Here is a 13,361-nt window from a genome sequence, read left to right on the forward strand (position 1 = left end):
CCTAGAAAATTGAAAAGAAAAAGTGTAAAATGTTTTAATCACATTTAATTTGATCTATAATATTTTTTTATTCTATAAACGAGTTGCTTAAGGTATTATTGAAGTTTCACTGTAATTTCCCACTTTAAAAAGTGCCTTTAAACGCAACTGGCATTTGTGAAATGGCCGCATCGGCTTCAACCTAATGGTAGACCTATCAAAATCGCCCTTTTCAAGACGCTTTTTCACGGATAAAAAAGACACAATTAATAATGGAAAACCCGCACCAAACCTGGGTTCACTAAAACAGACCAGTAAGAACTTTGTAAGGCTTTTAAAGACCGTAACTATGAGCGCTACGAGCGGCTAACAGCTAGCACGGAGCACAACAAGCTATTGATTTTATTTACAAGTAATGTAAATAACTTGTAAATATTATTTTCATTACTTGAATGAGAATGTAACTTTTTTGTTACATTCTCATTCAGACTTTATTGAATATTTTTTTCTTTTGTTAATTTTCTATTTGAGCAGTTTGGGTTGATGTTTAGCTTAACTGGAACATAGAAATGTTTTGCTAAATTGCTGGCTATTCAATTATGTGTGCTGTGTATTTTTTTAGTACATTGATATATTGCTTTGATATGTATTGTTGGGCTGCATTATTGCTTTACGTGGCGCATTTTTATTTATTTGCATATTACTGGAGTGGTGCATAGTTTTTGCATTGTCCTGCACAAAGTGTGTGTTGTTCAGGTATAGTTGACGTCTATTGCAGGCCCTGACTGAAACCCCACAGCACCCACTGGCAATCAGACACTTTCATGATTAGAATACTTGGTTTCCTAAGGGGATTTTCTACAGTACCCCTTTGGCATTATGTTTTGCAGAATGGTTGTTGCACATGTGATGCTGCATGTCAGTATTACAACTGCTGTTTAACCCACACTTCCTCCTTTCTTTCCTTCCTTCCTGGACAACCCACTCAGCCTGTCCATGCCAAACTCCTCAGTGCCAGGAATGCTTCACATCTGCCTCGTCTGCCTCCGGATCATGGTGCGACTTTAAAGCTAACAGGTCGACCTTTTATTTGAAATTCGTCAAACCTTGTTTCAAATAGTTTGCTACTTATAAAACAACATGCAGCAGCCATTTTATTCTATTTCGGTTGCTATAACTTGTCGAGATTAACTTTGCTTATGTACACATGCCTCTTGTGACATCATATACTGTTGGAGATGACCTATAAGAGTACATCTATTTGTATCTTTTATTTGTCCTCTTTATCGCTTTCATTCTGTATATGATGTATGGATTTCAGAAATATTAGGCAAAAATAAAACCCACTAAAGCAACCAGAAGATGATAGTGGGGTCATTATATCTTTAAACAGCTTGTTAAGCGTTTCATAGGTTAATTCATGACATTTAAGATGAATAGAGCTTGGGATGTATTTTTTTAAGGCAAAACCTGAAACACACAGCTTCCTTGTATTATATAATAGAGGGCAGGAAAAAAAAGTCAAGTAAGATGTCAAGATGACAACTGTGGACCTCTACATGTCTATGCAAAAATAAAGAATACAGGGATGTCCAGCCACCTTGCCGTTCAGGAGGAAGACGGCTTCTGGATTCTGGTGCAAAATGTGAATTTCAACTCCAGAATAAAAGCAAAGAGATCAGTTTGCAAACCAGGGATACAGTTTTGGAGAAATGGCATCAAAATCAAAGTATTTAGCTTGAATACTTAGAAGAAAACGTACAGTTCCACAAAATAATATCCTAACTGTGAAGGATGGGGGTGGGAGCACTGACACAGACCATTTGTGTTTTGTGAGCGAGTAGTGGCAGATTGCTGCTCACACTGTACCAGGCTCTGCTACACATTTCTTCCCTTCTGCTCCCCAAATCCTCACGATCGCTGCTGCAAAGTCAATGACACAGTAGAAGCGACTATCCATTCTCTTTCACAACGAGTGAATCTGCCGGGTTTCCTTGGATCAGTGGTGTCAGAACTGGGCCAAAATCATTAAATTACACAGACCCACGAGCCAAAAACTCCTCACTCTTAAAAACATTGAAATCATAAAAAATTATAGTCTTATATCATTTTTCTTTACTGCTCAACAATAAACTAAGCATACAATAATCTTAATTAAACAAATAAAGAAGTCAGATTTTTGTAGGAAAGTCAAGTTTAGGTCATTGTAGAGCCAAAACCTCAAAGGGTTTTCCACGTTTTTGCCTTATGAGAAGAAAGGAATCCAGTTTTCAGATTCATCTGGGCTCGACTAAAAAAAAGGAAAATGCTCAGTCAATTCTCAGCAAGAAACAGGATTTGGGTCACCCTTTCTTTAAAACGTTTGCTGTATTTTGACAAGTTTAATACATTTATTAAAAGTAAATTTTACTAAAGTTTATTTGATATTTATACAAAATTCATTTAGGTTTTTTTTTTTTTTTTTAGAAATTTGCAAATTTATTAAAAAAAAAGTATAAACATCTGTTTATAAACTACTCAGAAACACCTGAGTGTCTGAGTAAGACTGGATAAATTTGGTAGGTACATCAAAAAGTCTTGCTATTCAAAAAATACCATACGTTGTTATGAGCATTTCACATTTTAAGAATATTTTAATTTGTCTGTAGTTATAATTAGAGATGAAATAATTTGAACCAAAAATCTGACTGCAGTTTTCGATAATCTTTCTGCATCAGTGTTTTGCCTTCGTTGTTGTGAACTGGCAAGAAATAAATTGAAATTAAAATTTGCTGCAACAATTCCCTCTTCAATAACCACCTGTATTTTTTTATTAATCATTTTGCATTTGTAAACAACACCACACACCACTGGACTATATCTTTATGAGCCGCCAACTCTGTATATAGATGGTTTTGCCTGAGTGAGTGTTGGAGGGGGGGGGGGATCCTCCCCAACATATTATGGCAAAATGGAGGAGCATCTCTGGGCCTCGACGCTAAGCAGGTAGATGGAGTCCAGTCGGACTGTAATGGCCGCCTCCCTCATGGCAGCAGGGAGAGGAAAGGTCTCGGGAGTATTTAGCGGGCGCGAGGAAACAAGGTCGGACGTAGCAGATGAGGCCAACATGACTTTTATAAATATAATCAAGCTGCCCACAAGGACAAACAAACAAAAAAAAAAACGTGTGCAGCAATTTGGGTGTAGCAGCTGCCAACTCGTGACATTTAAGTTGAATTTGACAGCTGCTTTGTGTTTAGTTGAGTGGTCTGGCTCAGTTCATTTTGCCAATGTGGCTGTTATCATGTTATAATGGATCACTAAACATATCAGTATGGTTAGATGGCTTCGGCATTTGTGGGACTTACATGAAAGGCTAAAAATGAAAACCTTTTCCTCCTTGCTTCCTTCCTTCTGTTACTATCGTTTTTTTTTTTTTTGTCCCATTCTTCGTCCGCAGCCCGGTCACTCCTTTTTCCCCCCTCCTGTTTAAGGCCTAATGACACGCCGTACCCGCCTAGTGCCCATTTTATGCGCTTCTTAAGTGAAACCGCAGCCAGGCGAAAGCTTTAAGTGGAGACCGAACATTAAAATGTAAGTGACAGAGCGGGTGAAAGTGTGATCGTTTTCATAGTTTGAGGCCCCATTGAGAAGTAAAATGGTTGGAAAGCGGATACTGTTATGGTTCTGCTCAGAACCCATTTACTTTCAAATGAAAGAGAAATCTCCCCCAGTTATGGCGGTACTTTGAATGTTACACCTTTGCCTTGGTTTTATCTCGCTAGTTGAAGATGTTGAATGAGAAAGATGTGCGGATTATGGATTATACAAATCCTTGCAAAAAGTACTGATATCTTTGAGGCTTGCACAGTTTCACAAGGTAATATGTTTTATTGGGGATTTATGTCATCTGCCATAATTGGCAAATAAAATATGAGAATTATGTACTATCCCATTTGTATTCAGTCCCCACTGCTCTAATACCTGTAATTAAAATCGAGGTCAACCGTCTTCGTTTAGAAGCCACCACGTTAGTAAAAATGTAATCTCAATATGTTGTGTGAAGGCCAGGTGGTTTGTTAAGCATGCTAGTGAATATAAAAAAAGTAGTTGACCCACCGATTCTGTGCAGAACTGTAAACACTAGGAGTTGCCAGCGTTAATAGTGTTTTCACATCTAATAGTCTAGATTCAGTTCAATAGGAGCGTTTTGTTACATTTTCAGCAGGTGCAGTTCACATTCACACCGCCCTGTGTCAAATGAAACAAGCTGTTTAAAAAACCTGTTCACCTCCTCACCTGTGGTGGCGCTGCACCAAGAACCAGTGTCAGGAAATGACACGTAAAAGACCACAAGTCATTTCTTCTGCTAGCGCTAAACTCTTGCATTTGTTTAGGTTGCATTTACCCAAAATGCCCCGTGTTGTAGTCCGCTTCCTGCTTTAGGAGCAGTCTCCAGTTTGGCATAGCACCAGAGTTCACTTCAACCGAACCGAAGCCTGGTTTTTAGACGGATCAGCGTTCGATGACGCATTCACAACTCTCCAAATGAAAACAGACGTTCCAGACATTCATCCTACAAAACCCAACAAAGACAGCTACATGTCCACAGGTACAAACAAAGCAATACTGGGTGATCTTCTGTCTGACTTGAGAAATATGTTGACTCTGACGCAGAAAGTAAAATGTTGAGAATGACGTACGGCACGTAGTTAAAGAACTACAGGTTTGAAATGTTTGCTTTTATTTTCAATGTAAGAATAATATATCCTTCCACTTTACAGTTATCTGCTGCTTTGTTTTTGGATTTTCACCTAAAATCCCAATAAAATACATTAATATTTGTAGTTGTAATGTGACAAAATGCTCAAAAAAGCCAAAGAAATACTTTTACAAAACATATTTAGATGTAAAATTCCAGTGAGGTTTCTGAAAATGGCTGTAAAATGGACAACTGTTTAAAGCTTCACATCCTGCACTTATTAAATTAAAATTAATCTTCATCAGATTATTACAGGATGCTGAGTACCTTTTGTTGGGCATTTAGGACTTCCATAACAATTTCACGTTTGTTTCTTTAAGATTTTAAGTTTAATTTGATTAAAATTATTTAAAAAGAGAAAGGCAGGAGCACTTACAAAGCACAGTCAGGGATTTTTCATTACCCCGGCTCATTCTGACACAGCAGGCCCGGTATTACAGCTCTTGGATGTTTTCTCCAAAATGAATGCACCATCCAGCGGCTCCATTTTCAGAGTTTATTCAGAAAATGTCTCCCGAAATGAGCGCTCACGCTCACATAAAACGGCAAAGGTATCTTGTTTGTTTCGCTATTAAACCATGAAACAAAAAAAATACCTTCCAAGGACACACAGAGGGGTTGATTCATACATGAGTTGTGTGACATTGAGTAAAATGTTGCTGTTTTCGGAGGCTGATGAAGTTGCCGAAGGAGTAAAAACGTTTCTTAAATCCACCCACCCAGTTGTTTTCAAAGATATTCCTTATTTTTGTGTTTTATTAAACTCAAATGCCCAAATTTCACTTGTAACGTGCGCACCAGACGCCACAGCGGTGCTCCGTTAATAGGAAACTCCACTGATTTTACACATCAGAGTGTGTTTACAGGTGTTGAGGAGAACTACTGTGAGCAGAAATTGCATAAAAGCCCTTTGTGCCGCTCCCCGTGGAGTTACACGCTATATTTAGCATAGTTTGGGCGCTGTATGATGCCTTCAGTCAAGCCTTTCATGGCACAGAACTGAAGCGATCATAACCATGTATGGTTTTCTTCAAAGCCACTGGTTCCCTTTGACTGGAACAGCGAGTTTACCTCAGAACGCAGCAGCCGCCGGTCCAGCGCCGCCTGAAGTCTTTACGCCGCTCCGGCTGCAGTTCACAGCCCAGCCTGGAAACACATTAACGGACCAAGGTGAAGAAAGACGGACGACTCCTGTGAACCGTGGGGTAAAATCACTGATATAAAAATGGCGGATGGCTTTGAAAGGGGGAATAAGGAAGCCTTTAGCTCCCAGGCGTAGAGGTGTAAGTACTTCTACTTAAACTGAATTTGACTTTTGAGGCTGGCCTGTCTTTATAGATCAGACATCTTTTGTTTGTGGTGTTTCTTTCACATAATGTATAGCTGCTCCTGAAAGAAAGAAAGGATGCTAAGTTGAGTTTATTGTACTTCCTACTCTTGATAAGGACAGTGGTCACTGATGGCTTCAAAGCAGACTTCTGTTAAAACCGTTGCAGTCATGTTTAAAGGTGCAGTATCAAGTAAGATCAACTTTTTTGATTTGACCTTGATTCTTTCACACCTCTTTCGGGTCTCCCCCACTCAGCTCCTTCAGACTAGCCATCAGCAGTTAGCAAACACCTGGTGGAATTTAATTTCTCTTTGTTATCAATATCTTTTCCAAATCAACACCCCTATAAATATTTCAGTAAATGTAGTAAGTCGCAGAGAAACCACGTACTTTTGGCAGTCATCCACAAGCTTCTGGTGTAGCTCTGGGTAATGGTGAAGCTCGTCTGAACTGGTTGAGTTCCTGGAACATCAAGTCTTCTAAGCATCGTCTTAGAGTTAAGGTCAAGGTCCTGTCATGATTTTTGGCCAGTTTCTGTTTGGTATTATTTCAAAGATAATCAGTTCTTTCTTCAGTACATGTCACGATCCGTGTTACTGTGTGTTATTTTTGAGTTTATTTTGTGTGTAGTCCTGTTCCCCGTGAGTCTCTGTCCTGTCCTTCCCATTGATTGTTCCCAGGTGTGTCTCGTTCCCTTGATTACCCCTGTGTGTATTTAGTCCCCCCTGTTGTCTATGTTCTTCGTCAGGTCCTTGTCTATGGTCAAGTGTATGCTGTCTGCGTTTGTTCTGTCCGTCGTCCCAGTAGTACTGGTTAAGTCCTGTGTCGGCGTCAGCTCCAGTTTTTCGGTCTTTGTTTTCAGTGCTACCGGCGATTAGCTGTGTGCTTGTCTATCTGCCGTGCCGCCTGTTTCCTGGACTGTTACTGAGCAATATTATCATTAAATTCATCTTATTCCTCATCTTACCTGGGTCTCAGCGTTATCTCCTCACCTCACCAAAACCACTTCATGACAGAACAATTTTTTTTTTCTTACCAAGATGGTCAAGAAGCGCCACTTCAACTTGACATTAATTGTTTTGTGTGTTTTCTTTCAGTCAAAAAAGCTATGTTTTGCTGATCACGGTTGACTGGTGTAAACAACAAAAAGAGTAAAACATCAAAGGGACAGAATAATTTTTATTTATCAATGCTGTACATCTGTTTCTGTGTGTATAATTTGAACTCTGTGGATTGGAGGGAAATGTAACTTGTGATTCCTGTTTAAAAATCAAAAAACATCAATGCATCTCTAGAAAAGCCCTGAAAAGTAATGTAAGCATGTAGTAAATGTATTATTATCGTCTGTCTGTCTGTCTGTCTGCATGAAGTAAGGCTTTGCATGTTCTGTCACTGGTGTTTTACTCGTCAGCCTATTTACAAGAGGAAAAATTTATTATCTGGTGCAAAACGGACAAAGTTAGCCACAGCATCCCTGTCAACAGAGAATCATGGTGTGTCCGCTTTAAAAATTTCCTGCTTCCTTCATGTCATTCTTGACCACCCTACCTTAATCGGCCACCATATTTTATTTTCCCTCCTTCTTTCAGAACTCCCTGCTTTCTCTAATTAGTGTTTCTCCATTAAAAGTGCTCACAGGCCCCAGTGGCTTTGACTTTTGTACTCCTGCTAATTATCTTATTACTGCTCAGCTGTACTGCTGGATGTCCAGGAACCTAAGCTCATTCTAGCATTGCATTAAATGCAATTTATCTTCTGGAGGAAAAGCAAAGCCCGATGAATAAATGTGAATTGCACTCGTCCAATTTCGCGGAGCCCTCGCGTCGCGTTGTGGTGCACGTTTGTGCATGATGATGGAGAAAACGGAAAATGTAAAGAACAGCGTCATTAATAATATTCAGCACCAATATCATTGCCAAACTCAGCAAAAAAGCAGAGTTGTTCAGCTTTTAAATGTTTGTTTTTTCCTTAAAAAAAACATGTTTTTAAGTATCTGAGACTGCTCAGAGATTTGACAAAGATTGGTATCATGCTTTCCAGTCCTAGCTCAATTGTCCTTGTTTTTTTCCCCTGCTTGTTCAAATTGCACTAAAGTGCTCCATCAATATCTTGCTTTCAAGCTGAAGGCGGAAAAGTCGTGTTTCCGTAGCAGCCGTTTCAGTTCAGCGGGCTGTTTTTCCTGGCTATCCTGACACAAGTCTTTCTGTGCGGTCATTAAGGTTTTGTACCTGGCCTTACACGGCCGCCCAAAAAAGTCAATAAAAAGCCACTGTAGCTGTTGTGAGGCGACAGCACAAACGTAATCAATGCCCGGTGCTCACTGCGAAGAAGTGCACAGAAAGCGTTGAAGTCAAAGTGCTCTCTGAGCGTGGAAGGACCCCACGCTCCCAGAAAAATCCCATCCAAAATGAGCTGAAAATCTGCTTACGAGTAAGAAAGTGTTGCACTTTGCCAAAGAGTGACACGTTGCCTGGTCACAGCAATGATTTAATGACGGCGAGGACAAACTAATCCAGCCTTCAGTCGTCTTCTTTACACAGTTTGCAGCCTGAAATGACATGATTGTCAGTCTGCTGTCTGCTTGAGCAGATTGTAAAGGGACAGGATGACAGGAGAGTTTGTGGGGGTTTTTCATCACAAGTAACACATCCAGTGACTTGCAAATGTATTCATGCACCCTGAACTTTTTCACATTTTGTCATATTACGACCACAAGCATCACATATTTCGTTGGGATTTTATGTGATATGACAACACATACAGTAGAGCTTAGTTGTGAAATGGAAGGAAAATTCATTCATTCATTCATTCATTTTTCATTCCCTGCAAAAACACAAAATCTTGCCATGTATTTTTTTTTGGCCTAGTTCCTAAAGCAACTAGGCCAAAAAATGAAAACCTGATTAAAAATGAGGTTACAAATGAATGCAAGTTCATTTGTCTTGAAATAAGACAATTTATCTTGCAAGTAACTTTTTAATAAGATATATTTTAAAATATGTTTTAAGTAAATTATTCCTTAATGATTATGAAAAAGTGCTAGTTCAGATTCACAGTATTATAAGTATTAGATGTATTATAAGCCTGGCAGGTCAACAGGCTTAATTTGTGCCCCTACCTGGCCAAGCATTGGTCATTTATTTAAGTTTTTTTTTTAATGTTTGCATTTAAGACTTTATTGTTGGTGTTCAGATATTAATCTTCCAATCTTTCAATAACACATAATTATCAAGTGATATTTTCAAATTTTCTGTCAGTTTTAAACATTTTTCAACTCAAAGCCCTAGCGCCCAAACACCAGGCTTATCAAGTTTTCTGGGGGAAAACCCTGCGAGTATTTCACTTAATGCATAGGAAAAAACATCTTGTTCTGAGTTAAGTAATCTGCCAGTGGAACTAGTGCTTTTTACATAAATATTAATAAAGATTAAAAAAGCTCTTATATCTTGATATGGGTCTACTAATACGGTGGCTAAAGATAATTTGTTCTAAATTTTGGGGTATCAGAGTTAGGGAAGCTAAATACAAAACCGCCACACTTTTCAGATATTTACTCTGAAAATATTTTCAAAACCTTTCCATTCCACTTTGCATTTGTGATCTATTTTGAATTGGTCCATCATATAAAAGTAAAAATAAAATTCATAGAAGCTCTTCGGTGATGCCATGGAAGTGTGATTACTCCTGCGAGGCGCCGTCGATGAACATTCCTGCTTTGCATTCCTTCCCCTGTGAACGCAATCAAAACCCAAACCACCGATCAGGGGAAAAACAACTTAAATGCGCAGCTAAACCAATAATGAAGCCTTTTACGTGTGAACACGCCTTGTAGAAGTCGCGGTGGCTGTGTTTAGCAGTATAAGGTCCATATGCTTCTCCTTCTCCTCCTCCCCCCCACTCTCTTTCTCACTATCTGCTTCTCTCACTTTCCCACTGGGTGGAGGAGCTATAAATTAAACTGGGAAATTACTGCTAACTGTTGGAATAAATTAAGGCGCTTTTGCGTCTGTAAACACCGTCTGACTGCGTAATTACACTCCCACTCCCGCTGAGACGCCATGGAGAGGGAGCGCGGCAGAGACGGAAAGCAGCGCGTGAGGGGCCGGGTGGGGGGGAAGGAAGGATGAAGTAAATATCGCAGAGGGGTCAGATGTTAGTCGCTCCCTCACTGTGAGCTGGGCGCTGTGAGAGACGGATGAGGCGGGGGAAAGGTCACGTTGAACATCACGATCTCAATTAGCAAACAGTTAAACACACGGTGATGGTATGAAGGTAAGACCCTCAAATATTCCTCTATAGCAGCGTCGACTCAGGTGTGAGTCGGTCTAGTTAAAGTCAAACGAGGTTGGAACTTCACATTCAGAGGCTATGCTGCAGGGGTGTCCAAAGCGCGGCTCAGGGGCCGTTCGTGGACCTTTGAACAATTTTGTGTGCCCCCTCGTCTACAGTGGTTCAAATTTCACCCTCCAGTGGGAAGTTTTTTTTTTTTTTTATAATTTCTTAACACAAGAATTTAATTCTTCTCTAATGGAAAGTGTTTTTCTTTTATTTCTTATAATTGTAATTTTTTACTTAAAAAATGAAAAACTAGATCACATTTATTCTATTTTAGAAGAAAGTTTTCCTTTTTGTTGCAGGAAAAAGACAAAAAGATTTTATAGATCAAATAAACCAAAAGGAAAACTACAGATGTGTAATGTGTCTGCATGCACCTCACAAAGTATGCGGGCATTCTGATAGTCAACCAAGCCCAGAGCCAGACAGACCCGGTCCTCAAGGACAGCGACGCTATCACTCTGAGCATACAGCATTACGGGGCGAGTCCATGTTCCATCACCAGGCAGGCACATTTAATTAACACGTCTGAAAATGTGCGAGCGACTGTAAACCAACATCAGCTGCTGACACTGAGTCATGAACTCAAACACGGTTGTTGACATTAGCCAGTACAACACAACCGCTGGTAGCTGTGCTCTCCGCTGCCCGGGCTGCAACATTAATGAGGGCAAGACTTTATATACATGTGAAAAAAAAAGTAGGCTTGCTTGTCTTAGGTTTTCATTTTTAATTGAAAAAAAAAAGTAGCAAGCAGTGGAAACCGTGTTAGAGCTCAAACGTTGACTTACAAGAATCAGCATCTACTCATATCTTGTGATGTTTGTTCTGTCTAAAGGGGGAGACTGGAAGCTGTGACACCGTGTGCCAGCATCAAGCTCCTTTAATAGGTATCCTGACAGCAGCATAGAGCTGCCTGTGTCCTCTGAAGAAATCAAAGGCGTGTGATGATTCTTGATTTTGTCGTATGGATCAACACCAAACTGCAAACGTATTTAGGGGGCTTGAAGAAAGTTCGCTGCAAGCCACAAAATGGGGCTCAGCCTGCATGTGGAGGACGGTTCCCCAGTCAGCTAACATCAGTATTTAACTTGCTGACCAACAAGGAAACAAGCAAATCATCGTATGGGCGACACATTTGTTTTATTTTACAGGTATTTCCTAAATGATTGATTTGATGCTCTGATGTTCTGCCCTGAAATCTGCTTTTTCACGGATGTTTGACGACGGAAAAGGAAACGGGTCGCTGTAAACATTGTGGACTCCAAAAAGGTCCACGAGTTGAAACGAAGTATCTGAGACACACCTCAGTTTCAGCTCTGCCAGAGGGTCATGGATGGATGGATGGATGGATGGATAGATAGATAGATACCACTTCTAAAGGTAATTTTTGATCATTATTATTTTACTTCTTTTAGGGGCATCAAAGTAAAGGGGCACATATAAAACCGAACACTGCACTTTTATATATATTTATTTAAATAATCAAACAAATGAAACCATGCATCATAGATAGATCACTGTTCAAAGCGTGCATAGAGGCTTTCATCAATGTTTTCCTTCTTTTCTCCACCAATCTCAGCTGGAACATTGGAGGGTTTTTCTTCTTCTTCTTCTTCCTCCCCCCATCTCTCTCTCTCTTTGAGAGAATAAAACACGTTTCCGCGTCTCGGGGCCAATTTATTCAGTGCAAATAGCACATGAGAGCCAGCGCATTTTTTTTTTTTTTCCTCCCAAGCCTGCAACGGATGAGCGAGCACGGACCGCTCCGGTGACTAATTACCATCATAAACCCCGCACAAGTTCTGCGGGCGAGTCCGGCTCGTTTTATGCCTCCGTATTACCGTGCAGCCAGTGCCGCAGCGGGGAGATAATCGGGCGGAGGGAGCAGTTGCACAGAGTAGACGGAGAGAGAGAGAGAGAGGGAAGAGGAGAGGAGAGGAAGGGGCTGGCAGCACATGATCACACGGGCTGTATCCAGTCACTCATCTACTGGAGCATTCATAATTGCGGTGGCGTCCACATATGGGAATACAACGGTGGCGAGATTGCGATCGCACCTGATTCCGGAGGACAGCTTTCGGGGGAGAAAGGTGGCCAAATCCGGGGGACTTAGCCTGAACCAGCCGAGGGAAAAGGAGAGAGAGACTGAAAGGGAGGGAGAAAAGGGAAAGAGCGGCAGCCCCGAACACTATCCGGTAGGTGAGCGTTGATTGATGTGCCCGGACTGCCAATATGCTTTTCCATCATCCGATCTGTGCGAAGAAGAAAAACCACCTCAGGAGTGTTTTACCGCGCTGTAGCCCCAACAAGTATCTCCCTTTTCTTTTTTCTTTCTTTCTTACTCAACCAACATTCGTGGCACGGTTCAAGAAACAATTAGGTCTGTCTGTGAGACAATACATTCGCAATACATTCGGCTCTCCGCAAATGCCAAGGCAAATGATTGAGGATGCGGCTGTCAGTGAATAGCTGGCAGCCTGATGTGAGGACTGGGTTCTGGTTCGAAGGCCCAGCGTGGGTATTAAAAAAAAGAAGGAAGGAAAGGAAGAAAGAAAAATCTAACAAAAGAGGGGAGAGCATGAAAGCTTCAGGGATTTTGCACTGATTGATTGGCTTCATGCAAAAACATCAAAACAGCACAGTAAGGCTGTTTTTTTTCAGATGGAATATTTCAAATGCTTTTAACCAATTTTATTTCTATATATAGTTAGTACTGTTGATGTCATGTACTCCATTATTAGTGCAGACTTTTATCTCCATCTTTCCCTCTGGTGTTGATTAATCAACAACTTGATCAGGTAAGTTTCAGAAGCCCCACCCTGCTGGATTTCCATTTATTTTATCTGATAAGGACTTGTGGACAGAATTACTGCGTTTATAATGCCTGTACCCCCTACACACACACACACACACACACACACACACACACACACGCATGTTTGTGTTGCTATCTTTGTGGGGACTTCCCATTGA

The 13,361-nt window shown here is 40.5% G+C and overlaps 1 long non-coding RNA gene across 1 annotated transcript; it reads left to right on the forward strand.

Annotated features, from left to right (window-relative positions):
* Positions 1 to 203: 203 nt before the first annotated feature.
* Positions 204 to 1,217, forward strand: LOC107835596 (uncharacterized). The gene is made up of 3 exons (XR_001661401.1): positions 204 to 396; positions 689 to 690; positions 969 to 1,217. It is a non-coding gene; the product is annotated as an uncharacterized LOC107835596 (long non-coding RNA).
* The last annotated feature ends 12,144 nt before the right edge of the window (positions 1,218 to 13,361 follow it).

Source organism: Poecilia formosa, unplaced genomic scaffold (assembly GCF_000485575.1).
Source record: "Poecilia formosa unplaced genomic scaffold, Poecilia_formosa-5.1.2 Scaffold14, whole genome shotgun sequence".
NCBI lineage: Eukaryota > Metazoa > Chordata > Actinopteri > Cyprinodontiformes > Poeciliidae > Poecilia > Poecilia formosa.